At 36.0% G+C, this 21281-nt stretch overlaps 1 protein-coding gene across 2 annotated transcripts in view; it reads right to left on the bottom strand.

The window, feature by feature from the left end:
• The window catches only part of LOC111426396 (Krueppel-like factor 7), a 264191-nt gene that overhangs the window by 84442 nt on the left and 158468 nt on the right, over positions 1-21281 (bottom strand). Inside the window, exon 1 of one of the 2 annotated variants that reach the window (XM_023060908.2) lies at positions 9058-9080. The exons of the other annotated variant lie outside the window; for it this stretch is intronic. The gene's annotated coding sequence lies outside the window, so the exon portion shown is untranslated. Of the gene's footprint in view, positions 1-9057; positions 9081-21281 lie in introns of those variants that run through there. 2 annotated transcript variants of the gene reach the window in all.

Raw genomic sequence — 21281 nt, 5'->3', positions numbered from 1 at the left:
AAGTGAAGGAATGGAAGTGTGGACTCGGATTCCGTAATTTCCCTTGAAATTGCTTCGGGATCCAATTCAGTTTTATGTCTGGCGTAGGAGGAGCTCTTCGAGGTGATTAAGAAATGCAGAACGCGTAGTTAGCATCTACGGAGACACGCCCGTAAGAATACAAGTGCAATTAAATCGTTAAATATCCTACGAGGTTGCGTTAAATGGTAATAAATTTGACAACGAAGTAATAGTAATAGGCTCTCTATCTACTTTAAAGTAGGATTTTACGACAATTAGAAATTACCAAAACGTATGACTTTTAATTACGGTTTGCATTTGAACAACTTAAACCTCTATTTAATCATGAAATGTATTCAAGTTTGTTAAGTTGTTGTAGTAAATGTAACAACCGGCGAGCATTGGAGGGTTATACTAATCAATTAATCTAAGTAGTTTGCATCGGAAGCAGTGCCAATCAAGTCCTCCCGGATTCCGACATATGTATACTCGTTTAGGTACAGTTAATAGGCTATTATACAACTGGGCACCGCACTATAAACTCTATTCGATTGAAAGGAGAACTTTCAAAGCATTCTGAAACACCTGTAATCCACAGTTACCGGTTCGCTTAAACGCTGAAACATTCAATACTGTAACTATGGATAATAACGATTTTTGGGGTTGGTATAAAGTTCAAACTTCATTCAATTCGCAATATAGATCATTTTGCTTTCTCGCATATACAAAGTATAGAAAGAGAAAGAATTAGGGAGAGAATTAATTGGCAATTAAACCTTTATTATTATATATCTATGCTACGAAAGCAGTTGTATATTTAAAAAGCAATAAATGAATCCTCTTTTCAGTATTAATACTTCATTTCAAACTGAAGGAGCTGCGCTGCCGAGACAATGGAGAATGCTTGACTGTAAAAAGACCAATCCTTTTTTGGAATTGAAGGAGTCTAGACATAAACAAACCTTTTGTAATACGATTCTGTTATTAGTAACCGATGCAGCTGTGCCGCTGAAGTAGTGGCTGGAGGATTTAAAAAGCAAGAAGTACAAGTCTTTTTTTGTGTCATTTAATGTCGAGGAGGCAGTGCCACCGAGGGAGTGAAGAATACTTCACAGTAAGGTCCTTTGGCTGTTCGACAGTTTTTTTTTGCACAAAAGAGTTTAAGGCGAGTTCAACAATTATCATAAACAAATACAAAGGTTAATACGCAAAATCGGTTATTCCTACGAAAATAATAAAGAGCATGTAAGAGTATGTCGATGCAAAAAGAACGAGCTTGAATTGTTTAAACGAGACACTTGTTTTTCAAGTTCAAGTGTTTTCAAGCTACAACCATTAAATCTCAAACGCGACATCTTCACCAAATAAACTTGCCTACATTTAACTGAAAATGTTCAGAAAAATTTAATAATAACTAATTTAAAACGGTAAAACATTAAATTAAAAGAACTACTAGCTGTAGGGGTGGTTGGGTTAGCTGTCAAATAACCTGGAGCTTAACGCTGAATCTATTAAAGTCTGAGTACCTTTGTCAAACGTTCAAAATTCACCTTAATTTAATGATGTTTAATTCCGTTTCCACCTTTAATTCCACCTTAAATCCGTTTAGGAACGAAGAAGCAATCGAACAAGTACTGACTCGTAAAATGAATATTACTACAAATATTCTTTTTGCAGGGTTTGGCATAACCTATAATCAAACTTTTCATTAAATATCAGCATGTTAACAACGCCTTGCAAAAACACCCAATCTCAAAAACACGTTATAAGCAATTTCAGTATTAAGCTAAACTGACTTTTCAATTGCGCAAAATGCAAAAGAATTGTTAGAAATGCTTTCATGGTAAGTAATACGATTTACTCACTTCAGATAACAATTAATAATTGGATGGCACAAAAATTTGTTTGTTATTGAATCAAACGAATAGCATCGCCAAACAGAAAAGAAAAAAATCGATTGGTTTGGTGATATAAAGTGAAAGTTTTTAATCAGTAATTTCTAATGCCCATTTCCGGAAAAATGTTTCGTTTTGTTTAATTTTTACAATGGATGTGTGACGTTTTTTCTATATATGTTCCCGTAAAATCGCATTGGTGGTAAATTAAAAATTGTTAGCTACAACCATATTGTGAAATCGTATCAATTGGATAAAAAATCCAATATGTTTGACAAATAGTATTGGTAAAAATTGGTAGTATTGGTGGTTTGAGCGGCCTTGTGGACTTAAGATTTGATTTAATGATATCTTACCTCCATAGAGTGTCTTAAAAAAACCCTTGATCAGTCACATTGAAATCGTTCTGATATCATCAGATGATCATAAATGATGATTGCTTTCCGTGTAGAGTATTTCAAATGAAATAGTAATACTGTGATTGAGTTAAAAAGATAAGGCTGATGTAGCTAAGGCACATGCGGAAAGATATCCAAAACATCAGTACTTCATGCAAGAACCATATAACAGATACATTAATAGAAAATTTATATCCCCAAGTACGCACCCTACAGTAAACGTTGATTGAGAACAGCAAATTCTAGAATTTGTTGAGATGGTCCCAAGTATAAACCTTCGATTTGTATCATCATAAACATTATTCCAAAAGGATATAATTCATAGATTATTAAAATAGAATATTTTATATTCTTTTAGACATCAAAAAGTTCAAGTTCTACATGATGGAGATAAAGAGTTTCAAGTCAGATTTTGTAGATGGTTAATGCATGGATAGTATAGTAAATTCTTTTTCCAGAGTCGCCATTAGTGGGCCGAATAACGGTGGAATTTAAACTTCAGAGAAACTCATATTTGACTTTACATTGAATTGTTGTAGTGCCGATAAAGACCTAATTTAAAAATTCCGAAACGCGAAATATTATATTATATTAGAATATTAACTCTCCTTCCTATTTAGGCAGCTTCTGAACAGTATATTACTTTTGTAGTTCCTGATAGAGCTCTAACTCAATTTACTCGAAAGTGTTACTTAATTTGTTTGCGTGTTGGTAGAAGTTGATTGATTATGTATTGGGAGCTGACTTAGAACAGAAGGTCTTTACCTCAACGGCGTTAACATCATGAGCGAAACTTTTGAGGGTCATATTGCGGCATCGAAAGTTCTCAATCGATAGTGTAATGCAGGTCTTAGGTTATTTGCAGTTAAGTTATTGGGGTTGTGTTGTCAATAAATATGAACTAATGTAAGAAGTGAAGATTTTGTTAAAAATATCAGTTCAACGGAATCAAAACGATGGTGTGTGTTGCGCACATTTTCGTGGTATAGAATATTTGAAATTTCATCTTTTAAAAAAGGGTGCAAATGGTGAACTGTTAAATGATATCAGACGTCTTTTAGAATTATTAAAGATAAATTGGTTTCAACACCGATTTTTTGTTGTCCATATAAATTGCGAGCTAATTTCAGGTATTGGTCTCACTTCTCACTACAGTTTTATTGCAGCCCAGAGATAATGATTACCAGTGTATTATCATATCTCTTAGTTGTGCATTAACTCCAATTGATCGTAACTATTAAGTTATTTCAATGGGGACACCTACCATAATTTATTTCTTTGATTATCAAACGTAAAGCTTCATTAGGGGGGATATTGAGATAGACAATTAGACTTCAACAGTTCGATTTTGGCATTAAAACTAACAGTAGTGTGAACGTTGTATCTGATATACATACTTTCTTGCGTTGTTGAGTAGGTTGATTCTGACTTTAAGATATCTAAAACTTTTTATAAATGATATCTAAAATTGAAAATTGATCATCTTCAGTGTTTTACTGTTGAACTTCCACGGAAGGGTCGAGAATAACTAGCTTAACAGTAGCTCCTTTCCTTAACTCAATTCCCAACGTTGCTGGCACAGTGGCTGAACACTAATTCTGACCTAACATGAAAACAGGTGAAACATCATATAAATATTTAAGTGTAAACAATTTATTTCATGTTCGCAAGAATACTTTATATTCTTGCTATTAAGTATAATTACAATTATCATCACCAGGTAACTGTAGAGCGAGGTAATCGTACTCTTAAACTATGAGTCTGTATGTATTGAAAGGACGATATTCCGAAATGTAGTTGGAAGTTTCTAAACTTAGTTGATGCATTCAGCTCGTCACGAGGGCACTAAACTTAGTCCTTATTTTTGATTTGTATTGGTAAGGAGTTAATTCTGCACGGTAGTCATCAGGAGCAAGTTCTGGATACACTAATGTGGATCTACTTCGTGCATGTGAAGATCGTATGTCACAGTATAATCAAACAAAACAGTCTTTCAACTACATTAAATACAAAGTAACGATTTCAAGTAATATCTTCCTGTGCTTTTTTTAATTACGATTGGGCTGCCTGGTCGAAGCACCAAATATCCACTTGTTTCCTCTCCCTTTTCGAACGTTACGAATAGCATATCTAAGCGTTAGATTCGAACTAGTCTCAGGGGTGTTTTGTTTGGAGGTAGTTGTTTTTATTTTTAGGGGTGAGCACTTCATCTTGAAGTCATCGCCGTGTTTGCTAAAATTTAATATTCTATCATCTGATGGACATTTTGTTAATGTTGGTTTATAAGCCCCACATAAAAATTGTGCTAAAATTAAGTGTAGTGCACTCAAGTTAACTAGTTTATGAGTTATAATAAAAATGTTTATCCAAAAACGTTAATTTAGAGATTTGAGGATTTTAGGGTTTATAACGATAAAAAAGATATGGAATGAATAATATAATTGAATCGAAACGGGTTATGTTTTATCTTTTAGTCCTTTATTATTAACATTTTTTGTTAATATCATTTTAATCCACAGTTTTAATTTTTGAGTTATAAATTATTTTCTTGTTCAATGCGTCAAATTTAAACTGTTTGGGATTTTAATCCATTAGGTTGGTTATAATATTTTATCAACTCGTAAAACAATTCTATTTATATCTATTTTGAAATGAATGGAAACAGTGCGCTAATTTTCTATCATCCGTGATCATTATATCATATAAAGTGATAAACAATATTAATTTCAAATAAGCCACTATCTCATACATCAAATTTTGATTGTTCACTATGAGCTTAATAGTTCTATCACATCTAATGACAAAGTTATATAATAATGGGTATTCTATATACCTAAAAAGAAATCGAAGATATACCTATACATATATGTATGGACAAACGTGATGATATAATCGATTGAAGACGACAGTATTTAAGCAATGTAAAAACTATTATGTGAAGAATGACCAATTTACTATATAAAGGAGGCATCTCTTAACAATAAAGGCCATATAAAAAGAGAAAGTCTGGGTAAATAAAACCATTCAAACAAAGAGCTAGGTATTTGTCAAAGGTATCACTGCGGGGTATTTACTCCTAGTTTAAAAACAAAGTTACAGTCCCCTATAAAAGTGTGAAAAAGTTGTGTGTATGCCACTTTATTAATTTCGGTAAGTTAATAAATGTAACAATCTATATTTTAAGCAACGTAATATACACAATAAATTTAACAGTTTTATCTTTCAGCAGTTTTCGAAACAAGCTCGAAATGAAACGGTGTATCATTTGTTTTAAAACAACTGCTTGTGCGCGCGATCTCTAAACAAATTCGCAGATATACACAGAGAGATTGAACAAAGCGTGGGTGTGCAACAATGCGGCGTCGAAAGTCGGAAGTTAATAATGCCGCCACCGCAAGAGTTGACATCGAATAGCGCCACCAGAGAGAACTACCGCTAATGGGATTCGGTTAATTTTTCGATCCACAACAACAATGTAAAAAAAGTGTTTCAGACCGTATGAAAGTATAAACATCGGAAATCGAATTGCACACAATTTCGTACAAAATCAAAAATAACAACACGGAACAAAAATGAATTGAAATGTTATATAAAATCGGAGTAATGGTCACTTGGTTGACGTGAAGAGATGTGGGATGGGTATGGTGTGGCGTCAACTTGGCGCCGCCAAGGGATCGCGCTCAAGTTAATTAACTGGGGCGACAAATTAATTTCTCGAAAGAATGGGCTCTCCTCGGACCCGACGCTGCAATAATAATGGCCGCGATAATGAGACGAGATAATTGGGCCAGGTACTTCAATTGTGATGATTTAATAACGTTTTCAGTCGACGCACCCGCTCTTGCTGTTAAGGCCTCTGAATAATTGGGGATACCATCACCCCATGGAAGATATTAATTCTAAATCATAAACGCTAATTGGGACCATTTTTGCTTTGTAACACCTTACTCTTTTATAACAAAAAAAATTATTTTTTTCATCTTAGTTCCAATTGTAAATTGTCACGGCGAAAGCTACAAAAGATAAATCACGAGTTGACCGTGCAATTTGTCGTTTCAAACTTATCGCAAAGACAAACGAAAACAAGAAGTGTTAAAACAATAACCCCCGAGTGCTAATTTTAATTCTAATTAACGCTACCGCATTTCCATTCGATTTAAAATTCAAATTCCTTATCTTCCATCGCATTTTCACCGTTTCTTTTTCATTTAAAAGGATCTTCCGACAAAAATTGGGTAGATTCGTAAATGTATACATAATATATGTATTATAAAACACATTTTTATTTAGTATTAGAATGATTTAAAAATTCATAACTTCTCTCTATGCTGAAAATGTTGCAAAAACCTTACAAGAATAAATTTTTTAACACCCTCTAAAAGAAGAGAGCCATTTAGGATGGTTCCCATCTGTTCCCTTCAAGTAGGACATTAATCACGTGGACTCACTTATCGAAAGGGCAAAAGTGGCACCATCAGTTATCAGTGATGTCACCGGGGTGGCGAACTTATCCCATAAAAGTTCGTTCGAGACCAGGTGGTGACAATAACACTATCTGCATGCAAGCGAAAGAAATTGGTTCGAAGAGTCAAATTTAAAAATTGAAAACTGTACTCCTTCCTCTCCTCCTGATCTTCTGGAATGTGACTGGGACTTAATCGAAATTCCTAACGGGTTTAAAGGACGATGTGGCACATCGACGATACTTCAGTCAAAACTAATTTGATTCTAAATGCCGGTGGATTTTAGTTTGCTGAAGAGACCGAGTGTTTGTCACAGGATAAGAAGGTGAACGACGATTAAAATTGGCTGTCATGTTCGAAATTTAATTCGAATGAAAATTAACGTCCATCTTGACGAAGGTTTAAAATTAGTTTTCGGAATCTTTTCACGATTTCAGTCAGTTTAGATTCCACCGGTCGAAAACTCTAATTTCGATCGTCGCCCATGAATAAGACAGACGCTTTCGAAATAATTTATTAACTTCGGAAAGTTGGGGCAGTCGTAATTGTAGCGCGTCAGCAAAGTAAATCGACTTCAAACGCGGCAAAATCGACGCAGATGCTCGAAATTGTCGTTCATCCTCAAACGTCGCTTCCACCCTTCACTTCTCTCTTCTACCATTCCGCGACAATTACAAATAGCTCGTCGTTCGTCATGGGGCCCGTTCAATAACCGATATCGTGCTATTTTCGCGCTGTCGCCTTTTCCGTTCAACAATAACATTTATCTCAATTTTCTAACGCCTTAAAAAATAGATTAATCATTGGGGGTGGTTTATGTCGTCGCTTTCGTATCTACTTGTTTACACACAATTTATTGTATTTGTTATTGAAACATGATAACATGTTAAATAAATTCTTTTCCGGTTAATTTGAAGGTTGTCTGAGGGATTATTAGATAATCGAGATCGAAGAAAAGAAAAACGTACTGAAATGTTGGGAAATATGAAGGGATAGAAAAATATAGAGAGAAAGTAGTCACGTAGAACACCACTCTCTTAATTACGGCAGTTTTGCCGACGGAGAGTGGAACTGTGCGCAGTAAAAATAAAATTATGGGCCGACGAGGATTTTCCGAAAACGTCAGATAAGGTTTATTGCACGGCCGTTGTTCGCGAAACTTCCTATAATGAGTTTCGATTTGGAAAAGTTTATTCTTCGCCGTGGTCCCGGGATAAACGGCACCAATTACTGTTATCTCTAATGTGGACTGCCCGTTTTTATTTCCCCGGTTTACGGTTCTCTCCAACCGATCGTTAACAGTGAAAATTCGGCGAAACGAGAACGTACTGGGAAATTCACTCGATAACTTTTCCTTATTGTATCGTTTAGTAAACAAGATTCTTTTTTCACCTTACATAAACTGATCGATTTCGTTTTATTCATTCGCTACTATATTGGAAGAAAGCGAAGATTGGCCGGAAAGTAACGTAATGGACTTAAACGGCAAACGTGTTCCTTTCCCAACCTAATTTATGCCATTACCGCGTCAGTTCTTTCCCTCTTTTCGCATTCCGCGGTAGTAATCCGGCTTCGGGGTGCAGAACACGTCTGTCCCATTATCTAACGTTCTGAGCTCTCTCATATTATCCATCCACCCTGTCATTAATAACTCTCGCAGACCACTGCTTTCAGCATCCTGAAGTTCTTCTAATAATAAAAGTCACTTATATCGTCTAATTGCGTGAATTATTAACGTGATGTCCAGCGAGCTATATTGAAATTTTCATTTTATCATTAAATTACAGGTAGGTAGTCGTTCTAGAGCACTCTCTGCGCTCTTGGTTCGACATTATCGAACGAGAAATGTTCACTCTACCGGACATTTCCCCAATGGGTAAGCCGTTGCCCGATGTTTGATATTCTATCCAATTTGTACGATTGTCGTCGCTGTCGGACCGATGGTTGGTCGCTAATTTCAGCAAACACTCACCACGGCGGCTCGCTATGATTGAATCCCGTACCGACGACCCCTACGTGCGGATTACTGGCAATCGGGGGCCAGTAATTAGGCCGCCGCTTAACCGAAGGTTATCTTTGATGTACCGCTCTAATTTAATACGCGTTACGCGTGTAGATACAGCGAACCCAAAATCGAATTTCAACGAACGCCGAACGTTTTGTTTTCAAGTGGAAGGAAAATTGATGTAGCCGATTAATCCAAACGTACGTCAACACGATGATTAATTAGTTATCGAATAACCAAATGTTATTGGTTCTGCATAGAAACATTATTATATTGGAATATTCATAATCACTTACTAATTAAAAGTATTCTCCTTTGTAGCGTTATCAACAAAACGTACCTGTAATAAAAAGAAAAACAAATTTAGTTTAAAAGTTACATAATCTATTTATAAATATTAAGTAACAAGAAAAATAATAGGTATCAATCATTTACGAGTGGTTAAAATAAGTAGATTTTAAAAATAAAATTTGCATGTAAAGATATGTTAATATATTGTATCGTATATGTTATATTAAATTATACTGCAGAACTCCAGATTATGATGAACACAAAGCTAAACAAAAAGTAACCTGAAAGTCTTTGATGTAAGAGATAAGAGAGATGCCTCATGTGGTAGCGACCATCATCTACTTAAAACATAGGTAAAACTCTCAATAACAACAAAATACCAAGAAGGAAGAAACAAGAAAATAACAAAATGGAAAGAGTAGTGGCAGAAACAAGATACAACCTAAATAGTTTAAAACATAAAAGCATAAAGAACTGTATAAAATTAGACTAAAACTAAATTGCAAAGAACATCATTCGATAGCGTAGAAGAATAGTATGAATGTATAAAATTAAGCATAAAAGTAATAGCAGGCTACTATAATGCCAAACATCTTCAGTGGGGATCATGACTTATTACACCAAGAGGCAGAAGTCTGTATAAAGCTATAGAAGAAAATAAGTTAATAACATTATCCACATGACAACCAACTTATTATCTTTCCAATATGTCAAAAGTACCCGATCTGATTGACTTCTGTGTAATTAAGGCATTTCTACAAATTACTTGAGAATATACCCGTGTTTTGACATTTCATCTGACCACTCACCATACATTGTCGACGTAGACATTAAGATATCAAGTCAAAAGCTGCATGGATACCGACTCGTCAACCAAAGCATAATAATAAAATAATTCATTATCCACGCGATATTAACAAGATAATTAGAGAGAAAAGATTATTAAGAAAAACCTGGCAGACAACTCGATCGCCTGATAGTAAAACAAAACTGAATAGGGCTACTCGTCTGTTGAAAGAAGCTCTAAAACGTTTCAAAAACGAAAACATTAGCCATTTTCTTAGTAATCTCTCTCATGATAAGGAAAGGAATTACTCAATATGGAAGTTAACAAATAAACTTAAATGCCAACAAATTGTTAATATATATTTAGTTATTAATATACCCATTAGAAAAACTCATTGACTCATGATTTCTTAAACATATTCCTGTGCATGGGCTATGATTGGTACTGCTTGGGTACGCAATCGCAAGACTAGGATCATTCCCGATACAATGAAAGGTGTCCCAGATAACTATGATGCTGAATAATAAAAATGCCGCCCAATAAAATTACTTCCATTGCTTTCAAAAGTGTTCGAAAAGCTCTTATTCAAGAGATGTCAGAGCATCGTAGTAAACAAAAAATTATTTCCTAATTATCAATTTGGGTTTAGAAAATAGCATGGTATTATAGAACAAGATCACAGAGTGGTGAGATCAGCTAGAGATGCCCTAGAGGCCAAAAAATATTGTACAGCAGCTTTTTTAGACGTGTCACAGGCTTTCGACAGAGTATGACATGACGGTCTTATAGCCACATGATGTGCAAACTAATTGCAGAGTATAATAACTGGGTTTAGAGGTAGATGTGTATTCGAAAATATATGCGTAATAAAATCGACATAATAATATACATGACGCAGTGATACCCGAAAGAAATTTATAGGATAAAAAAACAGTGTCCATACTAAGCAGTAGATTGTGGGATAAACAACTAACAAAAGAAAACAAACCCAGAATATACAACTCAATAAATTGAAGTATAATAATAACCTACAGCGGAGAAGTGTGGCGTATAAAGAATAAGACAAAAAGAACAATAAAAGACAAGAAAGAAATGGATTATTGGAATAGAGCTGCTCGAAAATCTAGACTGAAAATTATTAGAAACGAAGACTTAAGGGATTTAATGAAAGTAAAACATGACGTTGTAGATGACATAAGAACTGCTTAACTTACAAGACCGACTACCAAGGAAGTACTGCACTGGATATCACAAGGAAGAAGGAGAGGAAGCATAAAGCGGAGTTGGCGAGAGAGATGCGAATGAGAAAGCTAGAGGAGGAGACGTGGAGAAACAACGAATTGAGATTAAATTGGAAGACAGATACCGTTATAACTTGATGGATATGAGGCATTTAAATAGAGACGATTTAACAACTCAAAACCAACAATTTTATGGAAAACAGTTTCAGATAAAACTTTAATCATATGAAGTAGGAAAGTATCTTATATGGCCTTCGTTGCATTTTAAGAGTCATCAATATCTTTCGATTGTTAAGTAAGTGTTTTATAAAGAATGTTTAATATATTTTCAAAATTATTTTAATAATTCGCATAAAATTTTTAATTTTACACTTGTAATATAAAGTTAAATAGAAACGGAAAGAGAATTTAATTATTTAGGTTTAAATTTAACAAGGAACGTGATTTAACATCTCTTACGTACTCTCTTACCCAACCAAACCTCACTCCTTATTTTGTTTATAAAGAATTGTCGAAAAGAATAGGTCAAATCAATTCTTGTGTTAATTTTCCGTTTAGTCGCCATTTTAATGGGTTCATGATATGATTTTCATACGTAACGGTTGTTATTGTTAATTAATTATTTTCATTTAATGTTAAAAATTTATTTTCATATTGAAACATTGAGCACAAATGTCGCGAAAACCGCCTGATTTTGACAAAATAAACAAGACCACCGTAACTACGCAAAATTCAATTTCGGTATAAATATGACCACAATTTCATTTAATACAAAAATTGTGACCACGCGTCAAAGAACAACTTAAAATAATGGTGCTATAAATTTTGAAAATAATAGCGCTGATAGATTTATGTGTGTACAATATGGGAAGTCTTAAGAAAAACCAGATGTATCATTATCACATTTCGCTACACTGGTTTAAATTGAAATATGGCAGATGGTTTAAAGTGAAAAGAATTGGATAATAATGGAGATGTTGAAGATTAAGACAATATATTGGAAGAGGTCAGCTTTGTATGTTATCTTAAACATAATGTAATGATGATCTAAGTTAAACGACTTCAGAGGCGATCATAAAAGAATGTAGTGTAGGGTAGTGAACATGAATAGTTAAGTTAAAATCTAACTAACAATTACATTTGCTATAAAATGAAATTTTATTTCATTATCATACCTACCTCAAGTATTATTAATCTTTCCCTTCCGTTCTCTTATTATCAAGTTATCATTATACTGCGGTTCATTTTAAAATTCGTACCATTATGTAATAACGATGTAATTATACTCACTGCGCGAGTAAAATTGTTTGAAATTATTAATTTTTAGACGATTTTTTATTTAGTCGTTAACCGAGCAGCTTAGCAAAAATCATAACGACGATATTTGTAAGATCAAGAAAATAATTTTCAATAAATTAAGTAACAAAATAAATTTGCTTGAAATTAGTATTCATTGCGTTGTAATATCTCAATTAGTTTTTGAGATATGACGTATTAAAGCTCGTCTTATATCATCTCATCTTGAATTATAATAGTACATTTAAATTCAAACATCGCATCATACAGATTTATTGCAACGAAGATTTGGTGGAGCATTGAAACTGGATTAAATTCGCTGTAAAATGCTTTTTATTTCACCTTGATATCATTCATTCTTGTTATGCCGGGGGTTAAAAATGGTGTTCGGATATTTTGCACACTTATAGTTCCCATCAAGATAAACGAGAAAGTCTTAGTAAACCTAGGTCCTAAAAGCAGTGGTTTCGAAGATATAAACAATTCCGGAGTTATTAGTGAATGAGGCGTCTTGGTCTTCAAATGTTCATTTAATTGGAAAATACAAACAGAATCTTCGTACAAAAGAATCGCGCACTCTTTCGAAGACTCCTGGAGATTGGTGAATAGTCTCACATGTGTTTTGTATTCTTTGCTGGAGATCCTCCAAGTTATTAACAAGTGCTGAATACATTAATGATTTTAAGTAACCCCATGCAAACAAGTCTAGAGGATTTAAATCAGGTAATCTAGGCGACCAAACTATTGAACGTCCTCTTCCTATCCATCTACCATAAAATTCAGTATTAAGAAAATTACGAACAATGATCGCAAAATGTGCAGGCGCGCCATCATGCATAAACCATATTTGTAACCTATCCTGGAGAGGTACATCTTCGAATAATATCGGCAAAGTGTTTCGCAGAAAGTCCAAATAAGTGTCACCAGTTAAGCGATTAGGAAAAATCGTTAGTCCTATCAATCGATCACCAAGTATACCAAGCCAAACATTTGTGATTGTTATGAACATTCAAAATTCCGTTTTTTGTAAAAGCAGCTTCGCCAGTGAATAAAACACTAGCATGAAATATCGGATTTTGTGTAAGCTTCTGCAACATCACTGCACAAAATGGTGTTCTCGAAACGTAATCAGTAGCGACATGTTCTTGCACTCGTTAAGCATGGTAAGGATACAATTGTTGCTGATGTAAAATTCTCCAAACTAGAGAGGCATTAATGTTTACTGCAGCAGAGATCCTTCTTACACTCGTACCTGAATTTTCTTCAACCCTTCTCAAAGCATCCTCTTCTACTGCAGGAGTACTCACAGATCGAGGTCGACCAGCATCGTGATGAGTTGTTCTAAAAGAACCCACTGCCGACAAACGTTGATGCAATTTTGTGAAAAATATATCACTAAGTAAGTTACCATTAGGGTAAGTTTCCGAGTACTTTATAAGCAGAGTCTGCATTTCTGCATTTGTGTATTGATTCATGCTTACATGAAATAAAAGCACCGAACTACACTAGCCAAAGTGACGTGAGATTAACAATAACTAAAGACAAAATGTGTTTAGTTTTGTATGGGTAACACGACTAAACGACTAGATATGAACTTTACTAAAAAGCAACGTAAAATCAACTATATCTCTGAAACAATTGATTTTAGGACCTAAGTTTACTAAGGCTTTTTTGTTTATCTTGATGAGAACTATAAGTGGGTAAAATATCCGAAAACAATTTTTAAACACCACATGGATAAGATTTGCTGAAACATCTTTTTTATTTAATTTTTTCTCTGATCTTCTTTTTGAGATTTTTTTCCCGATTATAATTTATTTACTAAAGCTTGAAAAATTTATTTTTTAGAAATGGTGAAGGTGCCGGACGTTTACGGACATAATTAAGACGCATTAAATAATTCTACTACTTAATTATTAAACAACAACGGAATAAATTATTTACGGAAGTAAATCTGAATAAAGTATGATCGATATAAATACGTGGGTTCATTTATAATTGACAGTCTTTTATTTTATTTACAACAAACTTCGCATCTCTTTACTAACTAAGACTTGAAATCCTCAGTCGTTAACCTGTCTCTTGTCTATGAAACAATTGGAAAATAGACGTATGCCAAGTAATCTGAGCGTTACGACATTTGAATGGGGACCACCGACGACGGCCTCACGCCACTTCAAAGGCGTCGCGACGCCGTCGTACCACTTTGAACCGATTGCACCTGAACAGCTGAATTTCTCGATATAGAAACATAGGGCGGCATAGACGTCGACATCGTGGGTTCGTTCGTAGGCAATGATCGCACTCAATCCAAACGGAACGAACGGAGATATTTTCATTCGCAGCGCAGTTTCGCTGACAAAACGACGCCGTAAACTGTCGATGTGTCATCGAGGCGTTCCGTGCATTTGACGCCAACGCCTAGATCACCAAACCATCTCGTTCTCTCTTTCTCTCGGTTCCACTGGTTTCTTGGCTGTCTTCGTCTAACATTTGGAAGGGAATGTTAGGGCGAGGTGCTAGGAGTGGATTGTTGCGAGCGAGGCACGTAGAGGAGAGCGAGCTCGGGTTATCGCGCGATTTCCGGAAGTTTTACTATCCGGAAATCGCGGGGAAATGTCGCCGCGGTTACCCTAATTCAAGCTTCCAGTGGGTGTGCTAATTATTACGTCGGTATATATCTCCGAAGGCTTTGTACTTAGTTTCTAGCTTAGTTATGCTCACTTTAAATTAAACCGTAGCTACAAATTCAATGAATAAACTTATCGTATTAAGCATTATTAGCAAATTTAAAATTTTATTTCACTTTATCAAAGAATAAACCGGTCTATTACGTTAAGCTTTCGAAATCTCGAAGGAAGCTTACATTTATGGGGTGTAACCCTTAGTGGGTCGTTACAGTTTCCGATACACGAAAATCCGATCCAATGTCGTGTAGTAGTTATTTTTCAATCCTTTTGTGTCCAGGAAGGAAGCGAAATTGGTTCACGGTTAAACCTCCGGCGCCCCCTAATGCCGTCATTAAGCTTGATGATGTCATGAAACAAGAGTAATAAAACGGCACACCCGTTGGAGGGGTGTAAATAAAAAATAATTATGCATCTATTTCCCCGCAATTTACTGATTGCCAGTGCGCGCGCCCCATCAACAAAAAGGTTCCTTTTAATGGACTAATTTTTACTCGTCTCCCCCCGGCCGAGGGTTTTAAAAGGTTAATTCGCCACCCCACCGCCCCCGGTCTCGTAAAAATTAAGCGCGGGCGTAATTTCCTTATCGCGCATTTTTAACAGGGGCCTATTAATTTTTTCTCTCCCGTTTGGACGTTGTTACCTATCCTTCGTGCTCGACGATCAATTTCAGTAATTGGTTTTTTTGCCATTCCCGTATAAATGGTGACGGGCAGAACCAAAACGCTTCCAGATTTTAAAACGTTTCCTTTCAGATTTCAAACGAAGTAAACATCTTGACTGGAAATTAATAATTAGATGAAGGCGTCGTCGGGGACGATGAAGGCGCCCAACTAACCTCCACCTTTAACGACAAAATTGAATTTGAAGCCAAAATACATTCAGTGGATTATCATAAATTAGAGGCGATGGTCCTCTGAACCCCCTTTAACCCCCGCACACCGTCGTGCACCAGATTCCCTCGCAACGTCGTCGTCGTTTCTTCACTGCGTCCGTCTTAATGCCTAATTCATATGCGCCTCCGCCGCCGCATCGTCGTGATGAATATTTAATATTTATCTCGAACGCGAGGAAACCGTGATCGATCCGGATAGCGTGTGCACTGTAGAAGCTCTAAACGTACTAACACAGTTTGGGATTTCGGATTACGAGATCTCCTGGTACGTCTTAGTTTACATGAAACCATACCAGAGATAACTAACCAGCGATTTCCGAAAGTTTAAACCCGAACGTTTCCCACCCCCGCCCTCCTCGCCGGAAGGTACAAACTCGGGGATCTGCGTAGGAGGCGTTCGCCTATGCAAATTCAGGTGAGCAAACTATGCCGTTAAAAGCGCCTCTTCGTTCGTACTACCTAGAAATGTATAAACCACAATGCAAGCTTGCGATAACAGGTAGTTATTATCCTCTTGTATAAGTATATTTACTGAAAATGCTTCGTTAGTTAACTTTGTGTTGCAATTAATTCCAAATAGGAACTCTATAACATTGTAAAATATAATTTGTCAGACTTTATTTTACATAAAATAATTATTAGTTTGATTTTCTTTCTTCAAAGTTTTAAATCATTAAGGGTACAAAGAAAACGTTTCAAATAATCAATAAGTTAATTGGTAGCAAACAATGACGGTACGTCTGCTTCTGTCACCGGTTTGTTTGATGGATACGTTGTAATTGGAAGCCGATGACGTCGCGTCCTGTTGTTTCCTGTCGCGGCAGGAGGATAACGAGACACCGAGATGAATAATAATGTATAAAAAATCAATATGAGTTTATGTCTAGATTAAACAAAGACGATTTAATACTTAACCCATTGGATGCCTAGTATTAATTCTATAAACACACTGATTGGGACGAGTTTTTGTATAAAGAAAAATGAAATCAAATTATTATAATACTCTAAAACCTAAAAATTTAACATTTTGTGATATTCCTGGAGACAAGGCGCATAATCCGACGTTACAATCTTCGCACATGTACCAAGTCTCCTTTCAATGCCTTGCTTTTGTTGTTGTTTGCGAACTTACTACACAAACATGGCAAGCATGTATCTTCTTTTTCATGTTATTTGATGGAGGGTACATGAAATTGATGTATCATTTATCTTATTACTGCTGGCTGGAAATCAGCCAAGTAAGGTTTCTTTCCAGTTTTCGTAAGATATAACATATAAGCATTTAGCAACAAAATGTCAAAGAAATGGAATGCTAGTTTTTTGTACTACTTAACATTGTTTCTCGTGTTCTTTAATTCGCTCAGCATCAAGTCAAGCAACCAGTCCCATGTTTGATTCTCCACATAGTTTCCGTACAGAAGCTATCAGTTTCGCCTTTTATTTATTCTTTTTTCGAAATGTTGGCATTACATTCCTGTTCCTTTTTATTGTACCACAAGCATTGGCTTTTTGTTCGTGGAGTGTGTCAAATAATATAATAATAATAATAAATGACTTTATTGTCTCCATTACAAAGAAGAACCTACAAGAAATTAAACTAATGAAATATTTTCAAATATTTATGAAATTTACACTATGACATAATATATGGAGATCAAACGGCGGAATCCAGAATAGACTGATGTGATATGTAAATGACCTTTGAAAAAGTGATGTTCTATGTTTTGGAGGATAGAAAGTAATACCCGACCTTGTTTGACTTCCTTCGCACTGTGGTTTATATATAATTTTATTATGCAGGTACTCCAGGACTCCAGAGGTAATGATTCTATGATAGAGAGACAAACTATAAAACTCCCGTCCAGAGTTCATGTTCAACTACCCAGTATGCTTAAGTTTATGAGAAATTCTATCTAACTCGAGAATCCCATAAATGAATCTGAGGCAACTATTCATCTATAGTCTTATGATATACAGCAGACATATAGTTAAATTGTGAAAGAACAAACATATCACAGAGGTGCACTTTTAATTTCAAAGGTAAACATGAACGATGCAGGTACAGCCGACGCAAAAAAAATATGATCTCTGAATATATATTTGAATTTGTTTTCTAAATCTTAAGCTAGTATCTAAAATCATACCAAGACACTTAGCTTCAGAGGCCATTTTAATTAAGGTATTATTCATCTTAATGGCTAAGTGCGAAGTAGGGTTGCGCTGTTGACCATTAAAACTCATCCACATAGATTTGTCAGGATGTATTTTTAGCTAATACCAGCCTCACTATTGGACTAGTGTACCAGTTAACGTATAATTTATGGCGTTTTCCTATATATGGTTCCAAAAGCGTTGTGATCACACTTCCAGATATTCCTAAATCGGGAATTTCCTGGATGTCTGCTTTTTCCACAGTACCCAATGAAATCCAAAACGTATCCCGTTTCGGAATAACACAAAAAAAGTTTTATACCAAACCTATGGCGTTTGCTGAGGATGCATTGCTTGAAGCTTAGTCTGCCTTTGAATTCAACTACAGATTCATCAATACACAGTTTTTCAAACGGGTAAAAAGTTTTCTTAAAATTTCTTCTTATATTGTCGAGAAATGATTGAATTTTTGTAAGTTTGTTGGCCTTGTTCTCTTCGGTTGGCATGCAAAAGTGCAACATCACGACTCCAATATTCAGTTATTTTCAGTTTCTTCATCCTTGTCATCAGCATTGACACTGTAATAAATAAATACACCTCGTTTTCATTTACATCATTTCAGCTTTGAAGTCGCGAAATCGATTTAAGTCTAACATCTTCTACAACTTTTGGATAGTATGCATTTATTGCTTGCACTAGTAGGTTTACATAGCCACGCGATAGAAAACAGAAAAAGAAGTCTTTTTCGGAATAATTTTCACTTAAAGCGTCAGTTCGAACACCCAAATGCGATGCATCAAAAGGATGAATGCTTGGCATAAAATTTTGAGAAGTCCATGCGAAGAGTGGTTTGTTCGGTTGAAATTTTTGTTATTCTGGTTCAACATTTTCATTATATGAGTCAACACTTTATTCGCCGGCTAAGTTTATCTCCAATTCCGATTCGGAAAAATATTCCTCTTCCCAATCAACGTGCAAAACGTATATGTACGGGTTTGGCATCCAATGGGTTAAGATGAAAATTTAGTACCAATTTAAAGCTGAAGTATTTCATAAACTATAATAAACATGTAAAAAACGGAAGAAAAAAGTTGAATATAGCCCATCTTTCTAGAGATAACGCATGTGCGTGAGATTTACCCCCTATAAATAAGAAAGACCATAACATTGCTGACGCACAAAGGCACCGGAAAATTTTACAACTGTTTTATGACGCCTACTGCCTGATTTATTCCAATATTTTCCGAGTTTATGTATAATATCTCTTCTCCCTACCGTTTATTGTTGATGTCTAATTCCATATTCCTTCTTCCCCTTTTTATGTACAACCATATATATAGTGGCGAGCGTTTACGACAACGTATTATATCTATATGGAAACGATGGCGATTATAATAAATGCCGAGGGGATAATGTGAGTATCAATTCATTCCCTGGAGTAATCGATGGAGGGATGAAACCGAAAAGGACAAGGACAACCTTTTCAGCCGCAACTCGTAAATCCAGTGTTAACTCCCGCGTAATAAACCGGCATCAATATCGCGCGAGGGTAAGTTTTATCGCCGCAAAAATGTCTTAATAAAATCCAAGAAATTTTTAATCAACGCGAGTTACGGGGTGATCCTTACCACTTTCCCGGCGGAATTTTCTCTTCTAAAGCCTAACGCGCACACGTGCTGCAAATGACTTCGCAATACATAAAGGAAACACAAACTTTCCCCTTTACAAACAGTTTAATCGTGCTCTCGACCCTCATAATTTATTAATACTATGGAGACTCCAAGAAACCTGTAGGATAGTTTCATACCTGTCAGACGTTATCACCTCGAGTTATCTACTTCAACGATCGAGGTCGGTTAGGGGAGGTTATGTTACAACTCCGACTCGGAATTATGCCACCCCAAACACGTGCCACGTTCGGTCATAGTCAGAAGACTGAAGAAAGAGAGAGAATGAAGTCGCACTACTTGATTTGTGTCCCACGGTAAAAGAAGGAAAATGCAGCCTCTGGGGAGTCATAAAGAAGGTACGTGTGTGGGTGACATGAACCGCCCCCGAAATGGGTCAACGAGTGCTCCGAACCCTCTAACTTCTCGAAACTATCGCGGGAATTATTAATTTGGCCCGTCCTTCTCTCCTAGATTTTCAAGTTGAAAGAAAAATGATCGCAAAGTAAATGAATTTGAAGGAAATTCAAGCGCATAAACAAAGGGGGGGAGTTGAACAAACGTCCAATTCCAACTGGAGGCCGCAATTTTCACCGGTTACTAGACTGCGTAATACGAGAGATAATACACACAACCATATTGTTAATTAAACCGGGGTCCATTATTATTATTAATGGCCAGGTTAGCACTACTGCAACAGGAGCTCGCAAGCAGAAGGGCCCCCATTTCCAGTCTGTTCCGCACTTTATCTCCCGGATCTCGAGTATCCCGGGGGACGTGTTCTAAGATCCCGGTCCTGCAGACGAGAGAACCAAAACACGAGAAGAAGACGATCCCATTACGAAACCTCGTCTGTTAGCGTCATAATCTTCAAATCCATTAAAAAAAACAATCATTTCGAAAATGTCCGTAAAACGAAATTCAATCACGTATCCCATTCCGAGAAGTGGTACTCGTTAGTAGAGGAATGCTAAACATTTCCGGTCATTGTAAACTGTCGCCATTTAGAACGTCAACAATCATTGTTTATAATGTACTGGCCATTTTGTGATGTTACGACCTAAATGAACGTTAACCAACCATATAAAGACTCGGATATACAAAACCGACATTTTATTGAATTCCGTTATATTCCCAACACTTAAAATTGTAGTAGGTAATACAGACGTCGGCGTCGTCCGTTTTATGCACCGAAATAGCACCGCAATTCTCGCGTCCCGTACATTTTATTTTCGCGTAGGTATATTTCATTCCCCGAGCTTCCAGGATTTTGCTCCCCGCTCGACGGAATTTATGACTCGAGAAAGAAGCGTCGGTATCAGATGCATAAAGCGCCGCAAAAATACCACGACCCGTTTTATTCGCGTGTGCTTTACAACACTATTCTTGTTATTCCCTTTTCTTCGTCTCTACTTTAACGTGGTGGATGACGACGACGTGCTAAAACTAGTTTAATCGGCGTCGTTGCAATTGTTTCCGGAGAACGCGATGCCGTCGCCCTCTCG

This window comes from Onthophagus taurus, chromosome 2, assembly GCF_036711975.1.
Source record: "Onthophagus taurus isolate NC chromosome 2, IU_Otau_3.0, whole genome shotgun sequence".
In the NCBI taxonomy this organism is placed as follows: domain Eukaryota; kingdom Metazoa; phylum Arthropoda; class Insecta; order Coleoptera; family Scarabaeidae; genus Onthophagus; species Onthophagus taurus.
The sequence above is the reverse complement of the archived record's forward strand: the minus strand, read 5'-3'. Positions and strand labels throughout refer to the sequence as shown.